Source organism: Symsagittifera roscoffensis, chromosome 4 (assembly GCF_963678635.1).
Source record: "Symsagittifera roscoffensis chromosome 4, txSymRosc1.1, whole genome shotgun sequence".
In the NCBI taxonomy this organism is placed as follows: domain Eukaryota; kingdom Metazoa; phylum Xenacoelomorpha; order Acoela; family Convolutidae; genus Symsagittifera; species Symsagittifera roscoffensis.
In genome coordinates this window covers 18,357,644-18,374,776 of record NC_087065.1, presented here as the reverse complement: position 1 = coordinate 18,374,776, position 17,133 = coordinate 18,357,644, and the positions used below count along the sequence as shown (strand labels likewise).

General features: G+C 33.1%; 1 protein-coding gene and 1 long non-coding RNA gene across 2 annotated transcripts in view; both read right to left on the bottom strand.

Annotated features, from left to right (window-relative positions):
• LOC134843560 (elongation factor 1-alpha-like) overlaps nt 1–17,133 on the bottom strand; it is a 469,523-nt gene that overhangs the window by 165,218 nt on the left and 287,172 nt on the right. The window lies entirely within an intron of this gene.
• On the bottom strand, nt 2,937–4,857 carry LOC134844387 (uncharacterized). The gene is made up of 3 exons (XR_010162681.1): nt 3,888–4,857; nt 3,761–3,809; nt 2,937–3,695 (listed from the first exon to the last, which is right to left on the bottom strand). It is a non-coding gene; the product is annotated as an uncharacterized LOC134844387 (long non-coding RNA).

Sequence of the window (17,133 nt, the reverse complement as noted above, 5' to 3'; positions counted from 1 at the left end):
TTCGCTTTCTCGGAAAAATTACATGAACTTTGTAAGTTATCCTCAGGTCGAAGATACAGGCCAAGTCAATCAAGGTAGCTTATCTTGCGAGAGTAGCTATTTACTCAATGGAGGTTATGCGTCGTGTGTCTAAAAGAATCTTGCAAGATTCTTGCAAGATTCTTTTAGACACACGACGCATAGCCTCCATTGAGTAATAGCTACGCATACATACACTCAGCCCGCCTGGTGGTTGCAACCAAAAAGCTTTCATTTTTTGGAACTTTGCTTGTGATAGGCGGCATCTTCAAGTTTTGATTGACAACTCTTACTTTGTCACAACAGAAAGACACCACGAATTTTTGACAAATGAGAGCATAAATTTTAGGACATGAATCTAAACAAAGGTAATTACTAAAAGCAAATAATAAATATTAGGTTGTTTTTATCAACATTTCCGTTCTTTTTTAAAAATAATTGTTCTTTTTTTAGTAGTCATTTGTGCTGATAAACTTTTCGTTGATGGTAGTGACAACATTAGTGATAAGGTGGTGGCTCTCGTTCAGAGATTTTTTTCGAGTGCATTTAAGAAAACTCAATTTTTTGGTAAAAAACCAAAACAACTAAGTCCCCGATCTAGAGCCGCCACTTAGCCGCAAAGTTCATCTTGATGATTAATGTTGTAAGCTGCGGATGACTCATCTTCACTCAATATGAACATAAAAACCTATCTTAAAAATTTTCGAAACAATCAAATGTTTTGTAAGTTTCTCAGACCTCCTCTCAGAAATTTTGGTACTAAGAAAATAAACACATAAAATGCTTAGTTTCACTAAGTTTTGAATATTTCACTAAGTTTTGACTTTTGTTTTGGCCAACATTTTTGCATCCAAATTTTATTTTGTACCTAAGAAGATTCCACAAAAAGTGCATCTTTTTTCCGTTTTTTCTTTCAATTTTTTTTTCGAAATCGCTCGAAAATTTTGAGTAAAAGTCCGATAAATGAAAATGTAGTAATCATAGACATAACATGCATTTTTTTGAATTTAAAAAACTACATGAAACTTGTATCATTAGTATATTTCCACATGCGAAAATTTAGTATGGATCAAAAAAAGGCGGAAACTTGATTGTTAGAAAGCTATCCGAGTTGACTTATAGGCAAAAGCATCTGTGAATAACACAGCTGAAAAAAATTTCCGTGGGTTGAGTTTTTGACTTTTTTGAGTGAAAATCATCCTAGTTTTATCCGTGGGTGGAACGGAAGCTGCTTGTTTTGCTCCCTTGAAAACTGTCTTCCATGTAATATTTTCTCTAAAAATAATAAATTGACTTTCTCATAGCTGATACTTTAGACGTGATTTTTATTTTCACGATTTGATTAAGGTCGGTTCAGCTACTTTTGAAATTTTGAGTACAAAACTTGAAGCAATATTATTTTCTACTATCAGAAAAATTTTGCATTAGAAAATTTTAAAACGTTTTTGAAAAATTTTGCTGCCTCAATAAACCAATCCATACCAAGCCAGTAAGATAAAAAACGAAAAAAAGCATAAGCCGTATTTTTTATTCAATTCAAAGTTTTTGAGTGAAACATCAATCAAGGTTAAAAAAAACAGCTTCTAATCGAGCGGGAGTTTTAAAATGCAATTTAGGTCTGTTGAGAATTCTATTTTTTAAGAGATGGGACTTATGAAAAAAAAATTTTGCGGCAAAAAAATTGTGGACCCCATTGCAATACTTATGCCAAACAATAATCATACAAAAGAAAGTTTATGAATATACATTTTCCTTCCTTTTTTTGTATCTTTTTAGTAAAAGTACAAGCCAATAAAGCTGAACTAATTGGTTGAAGATTATTCAGTCTTTCGGCATGATTCTAATTCCTTTAAAGAGAACAATACCGAGTTCAATCCAACAACTTTGGTCACAAGTTTTGGGTTCTCGCGTTGTAGTTTTTGAAAAACTGACAACTTTATCTTGGAATTGTTGAAAAATTACAGGCGGAAGATTTTAATTAAACATTAACATCAATATAAATTTCAGTATTTTACACTCTCTAACTAATGATCTACATAACTAACTAAAATTAAAAATTATTGACTTCTATAAAGCTATAACTCAATAACCTAACTAGATGTGTTGTGGGATCAAAACGAGTCAGCGCAGATCATAGATTTCATCAACGGGGCAACTTTCTGAGAAATTTTTTTTAGATCAACCAAAATGATTCTTAGAATTCTTCCAATTTAAAGCTGTTTTTGGAAAAACAGCTTTAAATTGAAAGCTAATTTTAGTTAAAAAATTCGACTTCTCACTGTAATACTATGTATAATTTTTCTCAATTTATGAGTATATTGATGCCGCAGGCTCTTTTGGAAATTTAACTTTTCTAAGATTAAGTCATATGGGCAATCATGTGGGTATTGTAAATTAGGGGTAAAAAATCGAAAGTAACCCCACCCGATACCCGCGTTGACCTCCATTGTCCAAAATGCTATGCATACAATTCCATTGACTAAGTCTATGAAAAAATACTAATCATACAAACTTCATGCATTTTTATAAAACGGTGTCATTGAGTTTTCACAGAACTTTTTTCTTGTTTTGGCATAAAATTTGGTGTATCGTACCAAGTAAAAAAAATAAAAACTTATTGTCAAAAAAAATGCCAATCATATAACTTCGTTATACGGAAATATTATGACTAGTATTTTTTTGATAGCGAAGTAATTTTGAAATTGCCCAAAAATTTTTTAAGTTTTTTTTTCAGCGGCAAATCGAATTTTGCACTCAAACAAACATTTTTTAAAAAACAAAGTTTTTTTTGCATGCAAAATTTAATTTTTATGTGCATAACGTAATCCTGGATATACTAATTTTGGATTTTTTTTTCGCCTAATACTTTTTTTCACAAGCTCCAAAAATTTCTTTTTCTTTTGTATAGCAAGTTTATGTATGCCTTGATCAATGTTTACTAAACTAAAAATTCAAATTTTAAAAATACTCATCGTTGAAAAATTTTGCCAAAATTTAAAAGTTTGATAATTTCGTTACATTATTTGTGAAAGACAGATTTAAGATAGTACAGGCCGTTTCCAATGTGTTTATAATGCGAGACGGTCAAACCTTTGGTTTTCTACGTTTGAGTAACCGAGGTTTTTGTCACTCCTGTTCGGTTACGAACATAACCAAAAAAATTTGAAAAATTTAAATGTAAATTATCATTATTTTTGGTGCATGAAAAAATGCTAGTCATACAATTTCCATATATGAAAAATCACTAATCATAGACCTTTAAAGCATTTTCTGTACTTATGGAATTGCATGAAAAGTGTATGATTAGCATTTTTCCATATATGAAATTTGTACGATTAGCATTTTTGGTGAACCCGTGACTGTTTGTAGCGTCTACAAAAAAAAATATTTTTCAAGTTATAAAAAACTATCTAAAATCTCTTTCTAGGTCAAATAAACTTTCAACCTCTAAAAATCACTTCTACGGCTAAATAACTTTTTATGATTTTCATGGCAACTTCTTTTTGTTGCTTTTTTCTTCGTCTGATACAAGCAAGATAGCTCGGTTCCTGGCAAAATCACTGACGAAATGTCGATTTTTTTGTCCGGTACAAGAATGATAATTGGGTGGGTCCCTGTCAAGCCCATTGGCGATCTTTTCGATTTCTTTGTCTGCTACAAGTATGATAGTTGGGTTCCTGCCAAAATCAAATGAAAGATAACTTGCTCTGATATTTTAGTGACCCAACTATCATACTTGTACCTTTTAGCTTTCTGGCTGTCACTCATTGCGACGACATCTAGCATGCACTCTAAAGAATCACACCTTTTTGTTAAATCGACAATTTTCTAATCGGATTCTAAAGAAAAAATTTGGTAAAGATGCAAACCTTCCATTTTGCTGCAAAATTTTATTATCCAAAAGCAGAATTCTTCATAAGTTATGTAGTCCTGAATTTTTGCTTCCTCTGAAAGATCACATGAACTTTGAAAGCTATTCTCAGGTCGAAGATACGGGCCAACTTCATGAAGTTCTCGAATGATTTCTCTCAGCAGTACTTCGGTTGCGTTTCCTAATTTAGGGTATCTCAGAATATTCTTGGCGGCGCTGCAAACGTCCAGCATGCCTCCAACCATGTGACCAAATTTTCCCGATGAGTGAACATCCTCTTTTTGACACATCATGAAGTCAATGTTTTTGCTCCCAATGACACACACGTGAGAGTTAACTCTCAGAACATCAGTGAAGATTTTGGAAGTAATCTCTTCTTGAATTTCCGGGGCAAAAAAGTGATTAAGTTGTGTTTGTTCAGGATGGTTAACATACGGGAACAAACCAATTGAAACAACAAATAGATTGAGGATATGAAACATTTTTTCTCAATTTTTTTTTCTATTTTGTTTAATTTTAAAAGTTCTTTTTTTTCTTCGTCTTCAATTCGAAATATTTTTTTTGTGCTTTTTTCCAACTCAAAACTTTTTTAACCGAATCAAATGCAGATCAACTGTTTTTCATAAAGTCACCAAAATAATTGAATCTATTGATTAATCAACTTGAATAAGCCATATAAATGAAGTAGAATATCATAAGACAGAGTTTTTTCAATAAATATCAAACAAATGACTTCAGAAGTATTAGTAGTTTTATGATGACTCGATACTTTTTTCGGCGAAGTTGCAAAAAATAGAAGCTCGAGCCTTATGACAAAGCCAAAACGTCTATTTTCTGTTTTACAGAAAAGCTGATGTAATGTCACAAAAACTTGAATCACTTCAAAACCACCATTTGAAATGACTGTTTTTCTACAAAATAAAAAAACAACTGGATCTATTGGTTAATTAAATTAAATAAGCTACAAAACTAACGTAGAAACGTCATAAGACTGACTTTTTTTGTAAATATCAAACAAACGACAAACCATGACGCAATTATTTGCACATAATTCTGTATCATTTTTTATAAAAATAGAACAAAAATATGTGCACGCTGTAGTTTCAGTTATCGATGACTCGATGCTTTTTTCATCGGTGTTGCAAGAATTGAGGTTCGAAACTTATGACATTACTTATGACATTACAAACGAATTCTATTTTTTTTTTCACAAAAAAGCTGATGCAATGCCACCAAGCAAAAAAATCAGATCAAAATCACCACTGATTAGATGCTCCGGGATGACACAAGCTTTCAATCTTAGTTTCATGCAACTTCACAGGCTTTTTATAATGGAAGGCAAAAAACTGGAAAACACTTTGCTGAAAAAAGTCATAATTTTTTGTGGTATTTTTCATGCACAATCGCTTCGAAACACAAAATAATTTGCGCTAGTGCATCAGATGAAGCAGAATTTTGCATGAAATTATATATTGTTCTCATGCGCAAGCATCCCAAAGGAAAAACTGACAAAAAAGTTATGGCTGATACAAAATGCTGCTAATACAATTATAATTTATGTTAAAATGCTTATCGTACAGTTTGATACTATTCCATAAAAAAAATGAATGAGAATTACAAAAACCAAACAATTTTTCAAATTGAAAATCAATAGGGTTAAACGACCTCAAGTGGAAACCAAGTGGAAACCATGACGCGCTTCTCGGGTAGAGATAGGTTAATATGTTAGAAGCACACTTTTGAACATTTTGCATACAAAAAAAACATTTGAGAAAATTCTGTTTGTTAATTATTTTGTTTCAAAGGCTAAAACATTAACTTACAAAAACTTTTCCCTCATTTTTAAGTTATTTATGAGAAAATTATTTATCAAACAGTTTTCATAAACAAAAAATTCGTGGCAAGCATTTTTCCTTTTTTTTTAACCAAAAAAGTGTTCATTTTCCACTGAAAACTAGCTGAAACTACTTGATGAATTTTTTTGTTTTGTTTGTATGGAAAAAATCATTTTCATAAGTTGTTCGTGAATGGACTTTTTATAATAAGGAATTGTATGAATTGTATGAATTGTAACCCATTATTTGTACAGAGGTCGCCCTTGGGTTTCAATAAAAAAATTTCAAAGCTGCCACAGTTCGACTACTTCCAAATGTCCAGAATAGTCAGGTTTTGAAAAATTTTTAGTAGATGCGAAGCATTTTTTCAAAAAAATAAAAACTGATAATTATTGTTACTCTCAATTGGTCTATCTACTATTCATTTTTTTCTCAATGCATTTTTCTACAACGGCTCAACAATCAAACTACTATTACGAGGCCGAATTGAGCCTAGATAGGTGCACAATTTTGCGTCGGTAGGTTGCTGGATTCTAGAGACAATTCTATAAGCATGTTCCAAAATGTATGTGGATTCCGCTAACAAAAGTTTCGTGAATTTCGCCTACAAATACCTGTAACGTTAGTCTTGTCGTTACATTTGTTTTGCTGCGGATTCCGCAACAAGCAATATAGCCTGTTGTTCTGGATTCCGCAGCTGTAAGCGGAATCCTCAAAATGTAAGTGGAATCCGCAAATGTAAGTGGGATCCGCAAACAAAACGCGAATTCCACTTACAATTTGCGGATTCCACTTACATAATGCGGATTCCGCTTACAGTTACGGATTCCACAACAGCTCAATTTAACTATACAGATGTCAAATTATTTATTCGTAGATTCCACAAAATTTTCTGGATTCCGCAAATACGGTTGCGGATTCCTCAATTTTACCTATTTTTGGAGGGATTTTGAGCGGTTCAATGTTATTGGTATTTGTTTGTGGAATGCAAAACAGCTACGAAGATCAAATATAAGCAGCAATGTTGCGGATTCCACGACAAATCTGATTTTGGCCTGTTGCGTAATCAATTTACAATGTACAGAATGCACAGTTTGGCCTCGTAATGATATTTTGACAATAGGATCTCAGTTACAGTACACTTACCACTGAACAAGCCTCGAATGGCACATTTGTACAATATGTATTACAGCTGATTGATAAATTATATTTCTTTTAAATTTTGCATCGGTAGTTATTGTAAAATTTACTCTTATATTCTAGTATACGCAGAACTTTGTTTTATATTTTTATTAAGCCGAGTTTTGGCTATGCAATATTGGGATTGGGAATGTTATATGCCGGGGTTGACCAAAACTGGCATGCATTATCCAAAAACTAGCTTTCATTTTTCAATTATGGAAAAATGCTTAAGATATAACTCATTAGGTGACTCATTAGGATATAACATAATTAGGTGACAGGAGTTTTTCTAAAAGTTAAAGTCATTTATTTTTGCGTTTTTTTATATTTTTTAACGTTTTTGTTTTTGGCCCTGAAATACAAAAATAATCAAAAGTTCTCAGAGGAGAAAATCATTAGGTTTAACGGCCTCATAAATGCAAATTAAATTAAGTTTTGATATTTGCTATATTTGTTAAGTTACTGAGTTACTGAGTTACTATATGACCAGCAGAATATTTTTCTAGGTAGTTTGAATTTATTTTGCCGTTCTGTTCTTGAATAAAAGACATTTTGTACAAATCTTGCAGTACAAAATTGCGTATCATGCACTTTATCTCATTTGACAATTGGCTGACAAGCATTTTTTGTAGACAAAATCCAAAATGAGTAGGCGCAAAAAACAGTTCACGATCAAGGAATTAAACTGGATTGTTTGATTAGGTCATATCCGCACTGAGCTAAAAGGAGAAACAAGACTGCTTCTTTTTCTGAGAAATAATAATTTTTTAAAACTTTTGTAAATTTTTTTTTAATATATCACCCTACACTCTATGCAGAAAAAATAAATATTAGATTTTGAAGTTTTTAAATGGACCGATTAACATAGCTCAGTTCAATTTGGAACAATATCTAAGACGGTGATATCTCCGCTTACTCTTTAATAGCACGAATAATGTTGCAACTTAATTATCACAAATTGGCCAAATTGTCATTATTGTATTAAATATTTGCCAAAAAAGCAGTTTTTTTGTATCAAGAAGTGGTTCAGATTTAAATTTAATAATTTTTTTAAAAAAAGATTAAGGTAAACATCATTTAGCAAAAAATAGTTTGTTTGATTTTTTTGCAATGCCAGTGATTTAAAAGCCCAGTGTATCGCTTTCGGCCATTAACGTGTACTCTAAACTATTTTGCTTTAAAACAACCGGTAAATTAAAAGTCTCAAAAAGACGCTCAGGCTACATATCAAGGTTTTTCTATTATATGGGTTTTTCTATTCAGGCCAATATCACAAAATCCGTTGCTCTCTCGCGAGATCAATCCCTTGATCTGCATGGGCGCAACCGGGTGTGCTCTACACTATACTAACCTGCCAGGTGTCTGTCTAAACTGCTAGTTACCAATAACTACTTGAGACTAATGAAAGGGCAGTCGGAACATTAATGGTTTTGCCCTCATACGAGCAGTCTTGTTTTTACTTCCGCTCGCTTACAATTGTAACTGACTACTTCTAATTCTGATTGCTTATAAAAAAACTAGCCGTGCTCAGAAATTCATACGAAATGTAGGAATTATCATAAATTACATACAATTTTGTTTCTTTTCTAGTGGATAGTTTTATGTCATAAAAAAGGGGGTTGTTCCAGTTTTGTCAACTCTGATATTGAGAGAATAACATAATTGCGAGCTTACTTTTTTAGTTGAATGTAAATCAGCGAATTCTTTCGAAAGTTTCGCTGATTTAAACATGGAATATACTAGATAGCAATTTGGTCAACTTGATTTGCCTGCGCTCCGGGATAATTTCACCAAACGGCTCCAGGGCCAATTTTCGTGGGTTCAGACAATTCTTGAAGTGCAATTTTTTTCATTTGTACTTTTTAGTATTCCAATTTGCATATAAAACTGTGGCATATGAAGTCTTCTTTTTTGTAGGTCGACCAAATTGATTTTCCATTTCTACAAAATCACAATAACGACCTTAATTTAACATACTTTCTGCGCCGTATGCGAATTTTCATCAAACGGCCAATTGCTATAGCACTTTTTATTTTTAAAAAAATCAGGGAATCGGTGAGCCAAAAATGAATGTCTTAAAATGTTGGGGAACCTTTGGGTTGTCCGGGGGTCGAATAAATGAAAAAAAATAAAAGCTTCCGCACAGAACACCCTCCGCCCCTAAATCTACTATTGAGTAGGGGTATGAACCTACAGACATTCTAATCAAAAAAAGTGTATAGGCTATAGGTAAATAAATATCGATAAGAACTAGAAGATGAAATAATTATACGACAATGTGACAACTTTACGACAACTCTTGTTTACTGCGAAAATGTCAACCAATGTTTCATCTTAGAATTCGGTTTATTTTACTCTATTCCAGCCCAGTTCTTCTCTGATTCTAGATTGAATACTCGCAGACGACTTGGTTTTGGTTGAAGCTGTCACATGGTTCGTCATTCAGTCCAGTTTCGCCCTCCCATTCTTTTCGACTTACACACCATTCGCCTTGGGACAAGTCATTGTTAGGCTCATTCGGAAGCCACATGCCTTCACTCACAAGACATGATGGTCACTCTTCATCAGAAGAAACAACTCAATGCAGCAAAAAAAAACCTAAGAGAAGAAAAAATTTTAAAAACCTAATTTAAAAAAACTGAGAAGAGCGCTTGAATGCTAACAGATACAAAATTTGTTTTTGAACAGAAGCACTCGTGCAGTCCAATTTAAACTCTTACAGCTAAATGCGACCAAAAAAAGATTCCTGCAACAGGAACACGCGATGGGGCTATTTCAGATTGTATTTTTTCTCAAAACCTTCCAAAACTTCCCCACCACCCCTAACATCAGTCTCCATCGGCAACGCAATTGCTGAATAGGCTGTACTTAGGCTGTATCTCAGGCTTACTGAGCATTCAAAAGTAGAAAAAATCTTCAAATTTTTCGATCCAATTGGGTATTCAAATCTTTTGGACGGTCTGGATTTTTACGCATTTGTATGTTAAGGGTAGAGAAATCTAAAGTCGGTTTGAAGAACGCGTTTTTATTCAAAAAAACTTTCAATATTTTTGTTTTGGACGATATCAAGTTAAGCAAACTTTAACCAAAATTCGAATAATCCAATCATTTCAAAGGTAATTAAATAAACTCACTGAAATCAATTTTGTTCTAGCGCGGGTTGACCATCCTACAAAAAAATCCTCCATCTTAGAACTTCTTATAAGATTTGTAGGAAAATTTTCTGTTACAATTTTTTTTAAAAATTGAAAGGTGAATTTTTCAAAATAAATAATTATTTTGAGAACACTTAACTTAAAAAAAAACGCTTTCGACTAAATTTTAGTTCAATTTTTTTACCATAGTTCTTATAACTTTTCTTGTTCGATGCCCAGCCATTTTTTTAATCAAACGGAAGGAAAAGATTCCTGTCTTACAATCTGGCTGCTTCCAGAAGCCTGTCTTACAATCTTCCAGAAGATCTGATAGCCACAAAGTACTAAAAAAATGGTTTTAAAGACTGATTACCTTACTAGATTTTAAGCAACACTCCCGGGTTGACCAAAAGTCACTATCTTATATCTTTTTTCAATAATTAAAAGTCCCTATCTTGTAACATTCTTAGAGCTCAGTTTTGTAAGAAGTTGTAAGATTCTTATAAGAAAAGACAGCGATTTTTGGTCAGCCCGATAGTATTGTTTAAAATCTAGTTAGATAAACAAAATCTTTAAAACAAATTTTTATAGAACAAAAAATTAAAGCTAGTTTGAAAACTACCGCTGCTATAACTTTTTTAGTTTTTTGTGGCTATCATATCTTCTGAAAACTAAGAGAAACAGCCAGATATCTTGATTCTCAGCCATTGTCTGAATCAAACTGAAGGAGCGGGTGCGTGTGACCTGATGGTGTAAATTAAGAGAAGGGGGGGGGGTTGATAAAAGTTCTGCCAGCACCCTTGGTTATGACCGACAACACCATAAATACCAGCTCTATAAAAACTCTATAACAAAAACCCAAGAGACAGAAACTAACCAATAATGCGCAAGTAGCACAGAAATTAGCGCAACTTCTTGCAAAAAAGAGAACTCGCAAAAAAAAACAAATCGCAAAAAAAAGACAACTCATATAAAACTCGAACAAAAGTTGTTTGATTTAAAAAATATCATTGCAACAAAAATGAAAAATGAAAAACAGCGCATTTCCGTTTTTTGATTTTTCTTGCTTCTAATATATCAATAAATCATTTGTGAAACTTAATCAGCAAACACACTAGAAATACTTTGTTGATGAAAACCTAAACAAATAGTCATTACTTAAAGTTATCGAAAGTGCTCGTAAAAAGGTTTGAAAGTTTGTATTTTTTGCAAAGAAAAGTGAAGAAGAAAAAGTGCTTCAAAATTTGTGCCACATAACTTGGAGAACTCGAAGAAGTTTTGTTGCTAAGAGCCTCCACGCTTACACAAAAGGTCGTTTCTATGTCTAAAAATAGCTTGCAAAAATTTTACTCAGATATATTAACGGCACGGGGGATTATTCAGGTCTTCAATATAGTAAGGTATAAAATCTTCAATATTATATATCACTCAGCCTCAAATCTCAACTGACAAATTTGCTCGAAAAAAGAATCCGACTACGAGTTGTTGTTTCCCGATTGTGCTCGGTACAATAAGTTAAAACTCAGAGCGAGTGTTGCGATTCGCCTTGTGATCATTCAACTTCTAATTTGTTTCCGCGAAAAACTACTGTGCTTGCTACGGTAAATACTTGCAGATGAAACACTCGGCTCAGTTTGAGAAATGTTGTGCTACCTTACACGAGAAGCTGAGAGACGAGAATAGCTGTAGCGAACTGTTATTGGACTACGCTCACACGAGTTGCGCCGAACTGACGTTGAAATTTGGAGTCTGTCTCCTTAACGGTATCGGAATTTTTGAGAATAAGCAGACAAAAGGCGAATCAAGCGAAATACCAGTTCTTGAAAACAGCAACAAAAAGAATAATAATAACCATAACAACACCAACGATAACAAATCATTTGCGACTCATGTATGGCTATAATCTCATGCAAAATAGTTTTTGTTTCACTGATTTCATATATTGTGAAAATTTACTTCACATATTTTAGTATCTTGGTTACACTAATTTTTTCAAATCGGAGAAAAAGCCTGAAAACAATTTTGAATAAATTGCTTTTTTTTGAAATCCTGATTGAACTCAAGCTTACATTACGAAGCCAAGCTGTGAATTTTGTAATTATAAGCGTATTTGGGAACAAGGATGCTCTTTTTGTTCTTGTTTTGATCTTTCATTCTCTTTGATCGTTTTGAAAAATTTTTTACATGTTTGTAGGGTTGTCTCTAAATTCCAGAGAAAAACACAGTTCAAACTGTGGGCCTATCCCTGCACAGTTTGGCCTTGTAATGTAGATTGTTAGCTTTTCAGCTAGGATGAAAACTTTTTGGCAAGGAATAGCAAGGGTTTTCGTTCTACTCTTGTGAACCACTCGCGACATACTGTTTGTGGTGTAGGACTTCAAAAAAGGTGTTTAAATGGTTCTAATAAGTGCATCAAGTTTTCCATTAACTTTGCTTGAGGCTTATTAAAAAGATATGGAAATCATTTTTTTGCAAATCAATTTTATCAAAACTTGTAGTCCAAAAATTGAGCGACCAAAAAAACCTAGCCTGCATTATTTTTCCGTTAATCAGTGTTTTTATTAACGCAGAAAAGCTTTTGTCAAAGTTTTTATGAGAAAAGAATGAGTGAGCTCAGTTCTTGGTGCGATTTGTTCCCTCTTGGGTCTAGGTTGTGATTTTATGATCAGACCGTCGCGATAAAACTTTGGTATTTCCGGACTGCTGCGACCGAAATTGGATATTTTCAGACCGCCGAGAGTAAAATTTGACATTTCCAGAATTTGCAGACAACAACAATGTGTCCCCGACCGGTGCGACCGAAGGAAATTTAACCGCGACCCGCGCGACCAAAGGAAAGTTAATCAGGAGCGGCGCGACAGAAGGAAATTTAACTGCGACGGTGAAACCGAAGAAAATTTAACGGCAATCAGGGAAAAACGACTGAGAAAAAACAGTTGACCGAAAAAAGCTTGAGCGATTCGCACAATTCCACTATTTGCCGTGCAAAAAAAAAGTTAATTGTTTGCTCCAGGAAAAATGTTGGACTATTTTTGTAGAAATAATTTTTCGGCCAAGAACAATTTCGCCCTACACCAAAAACGTGTTTTGAACCACGTCGCGACTTAATTTTTACCATGCTACGACTAATTTTTTGACCATGCCCCGACCAAATTTTTTACTATGCCCGACTAATTTTTGGACCATGCCGCGACTAATTTTTTGACCATGAGCACTAATTATTTGACCACGCCGCGATTAATTTTGCGACCACGCTAGTTCCACACCGAAAAATCCTAAGGCGACTAATTTTTCAACTATGTCGCAACTTATTGTTTGCCATGCAGCAGTGAATAATTTTTTGAACATCGCGACCGAGATTGGATATTTCCAGACTTTGTCCGCGACTTCTTTTTCGACCATCGCGCCCGAGTTACGCCATTTTCAGACTTTGTGATCATTGCGACCAAGATACGGTATTTTTAGACTTTGTCCGCCGCAACTTATAATTTTGTCCAGTCTATGGATTTTTGGCCGCTGAATTAACATCGGCACGGCCATCAAAGTCGATAAATAAGCCGCAAACCCCGACTCGAGAAGTTATCAAAAAAGGAACCACCAATTAAGCCCAACTTTCTGAATTTTTTAGACAGTCTCGTTTATTGGTATCACTTTATGAAAAAGCCGAATCGAGAAAAAAATGCAAAAAACATTGGGAAGACCGGCGAAATAGTATGAAACGTAAGTAACAAGCGTAACGTTTTGCTGAAAGTTTTGTATATTTTGTATAAAGCGTAATTTTTTGCCGAAAGCTTAAGTCAAGAAATTAAATTTCACTGCGATTGATGTATAAAAATGATTAAACAAAAGTGTAACTAACAGTGCGAATCATTTTTACCTTATCAGTGCGAACCAGTGTTATTGAATGAACACCAGAAAGTAATTTCAGCTTTTTTACCCGAAATCAGGTCTGGTTTTAGCTCTTGTTACGTTTTTGGCCATCTTCAAGGATAATATCAAATATTCATCAAAAACAAAACTACCCAAAACCGTGATACAAGCTTTTTTGTAACATTCAAGAGTAAAAACTAAAATAATTACTGGAAATTTTTCTCTAAAAACACCGAAATTTCAGCGCGTAATTTTGAAAAAGGATGTCTGACAAGAAATTTAATAATAATTTTATCTGAATCTTTCTGAAATAATTTTTCAGTTTTTGCAGGGATGTTTCCAAAAACAACTTTATGATAAAGATCCTAATGTTTACAGCGAACTCAATTAGGTTCTTAAAATCCTGCGTAGATCAAAACTTATGCAAGCTCAAAAGCAAGCTCTTAAATTTTGTTTTTGATCACTCGTTGATTATCGAAGATAATCAATTGTGAAAACAATAAGCTTGATCGAGCCAAAAAAAAAACATTACTCTGCCTCTGTTTGAAAATTTTGATATCTTTTATCAATTGTTTTTTTTTGCTAAATTAAACTGAAAACTTTACCAAAGCAATTTGACCATAGCATAAAACAATTACATGGGGATCTAGGTCAAAATTTTTTTACCAAGTTTCAGTATGAATTTGTCTTTAGTACGTAGAGTTAGTTTCTTTGGTATTTTGTTCTGAAAGTTAATAAAAAATAATTAAAAACTTGCTTTCGCGTGCGTTCAATTTTTTGAAACATTTTTTGATCCATGTCGCATTTTGAAACCCCGATTGAGCTCTCTGCAAACATTAGGATCTTTAACAATAAAGTTTTCCAGCCAAAACATGAAAACATGACGCCGGCTCTGTCTGAAACTTTAAATATTTTTCATCAATTGCCTTTTCTGCTAAATTTAAAAAAAAATGACCAAGAAAATTTTATTCGCTCATAGCATAAATCAGACATGGACAGATGTCTAGGTCAAATTTTTGAGCAAAACTTTTTGACACTTTGATAATGAAGCATATGTTTGACACTATTAGTCCCATACTATCATAGAAAAAATAGATCCGATGTTTTAGCCTATTATTGAGCTCTTTTTTGAGACAAAGGAGCTGATTTGTCGTATTTTGCGCCAAGGTAGAAACCGCTTTCTGTTATCATGCTTTTTCTCTATTGAAAAAATTTCTCGCAGGGCGCGGACTGCCAGGACGACAGGTGTTCGCTGGAAAACATTTCATTGGTTCAAAACTTTTTTCGCAACTTGATCACGTTTCAAAACTTTGGGGAATGTAAGCCATCAAAAAGTTCCACAAAAACGATATCAAGACTACAATTAAGTTTTCGGCAAAAAATATTTCCGTTTTTTGAAAAAAAAGAGCCTTCGAAAAAAAAACTTTGTAATTTTTTTTTCACTTTTAATTACCATTAAATAAATGCACAATAAATAAAGCTACCTTGAGATTAATTACAACGGGATAATTACCACACATCGATTAGAAAAGAATGCAATGCAACAAAATTACTTTAAAGTTTTTTGAGGGATGAAAAACCACAGGACGACATGTATGAAACGTTCGATATTTTTCATCAATTGCCTTTTCTGCAAAATTAAAATGAAAACTTGACAAAAAAAGCAGAAAAGAGAAAACTTGTATAAAGCGTAATTTTTTGCCGAAAGCTTAAGTCAAGAAATTAAATTTCACTGCGATTGATGTATAAAAATGATTAAACAAAAGTGTAACTAACAGTGCGAATCATTTTTACCTTATCAGTGCGAACCAGTGTTATTGAATGAACACCAGAAAGTAATTCCAGCTTTTTTACCCGAAATCAGGTCTGGTTTTAGCTCTTGTTACGTTTTTGGCCATCTTCAAGGATAATATCAAATATTCATCAAAAACAAAACTACCCAAAACCGTGATACAAGCTTTTTTGTAACATTCAAGAGTAAAAACTAAAATAATTACTGGAAATTTTTCTCTAAAAACACCGAAATTTCAGCGCGTAATTTTGAAAAGGGATGTCTGACAAGAAATTTAATAATAATTTTATCTGAATCTTTCTGAAATAATTTTTCAGTTTTTGCAGGGATGTTTCCAAAAACAACTTTATGATAAAGATCCTAATGTTTACAGCGAACTCAATTAGGTTCTTAAAATCCTGCGTAGATCAAAACTTATGCAAGCTCAAAAGCAAGCTCTTAAATTTTGTTTTTGATCACTTGTTGATTATCGAAGATAATCAATTGTGAAAACAATAAGCTTGATCGAGCCAAAAAAAACATTACTCTGCCTCTGTTTGAAAATTTTGATATCTTTTATCAATTGTTTTTTTTTGCTAAATTAAACTGAAAACTTTACCAAAGCAATTTGACCATAGCAAAAAACAATTACATGGGGATCTAGGTCAAAAATTTTTTACCTAGTTTCAGTATGAATTTGTCTTTAGTACGTAGAGTTAGTTTCTTTGGTATTTTGTTCTGAAAGTTAATAAAAAATAATTAAAAACTTGCTTTCGCGTGCGTTCAATTTTTTGAAACATTTTTTGATCCATGTCGCATTTTGAAACCCCGATTGAGCTCTCTGCAAACATTAGGATCTTTAACAATAAAGTTTTCCAGCCAAAACATGAAAAAATGACGCCGGCTCTGTCTGAAACTTTAAATATTTTTCATCAATTGCCTTTTCTGCTAAATTTAAAAAAAAATGACCAAGAAAATTTTATTCGCTCATAGCATAAATCAGACATGGACAGATGTCTAGGTCAAATTTTTGAGCAAAACTTTTTGACACTTTGATAATGAAGCATATGTTTGACACTATTAGTCCCATACTATCATAGAAAAAATAGATCCGATGTTTTAGCCTATTATTGAGCTCTTTTTTGAGACAAAGGAGCTGATTTGTCGTATTTTGCGCCAAGGTAGAAACCACTTTCTGTTATCATGCTTTTTCTCTATTGAAAAAATTTCTCGCAGGGCGCGGACTGCCAGGACGACAGGCGTTCGCTGGAAAACATTTCATTGGTTCAAAACTTTTTTCGCAACTTGATCACGTTTCAAAACTTTGGGGAATGTAAGCCATCAAAAAGTTCAACAAAAACGATATCAAGACTACAATTAAGTTTTCGGCAAAAAATATTTCCGTTTTTTGAAAAAAAAGAGCCTTCGAAAAAAAAACTTTGTAATTTTTTT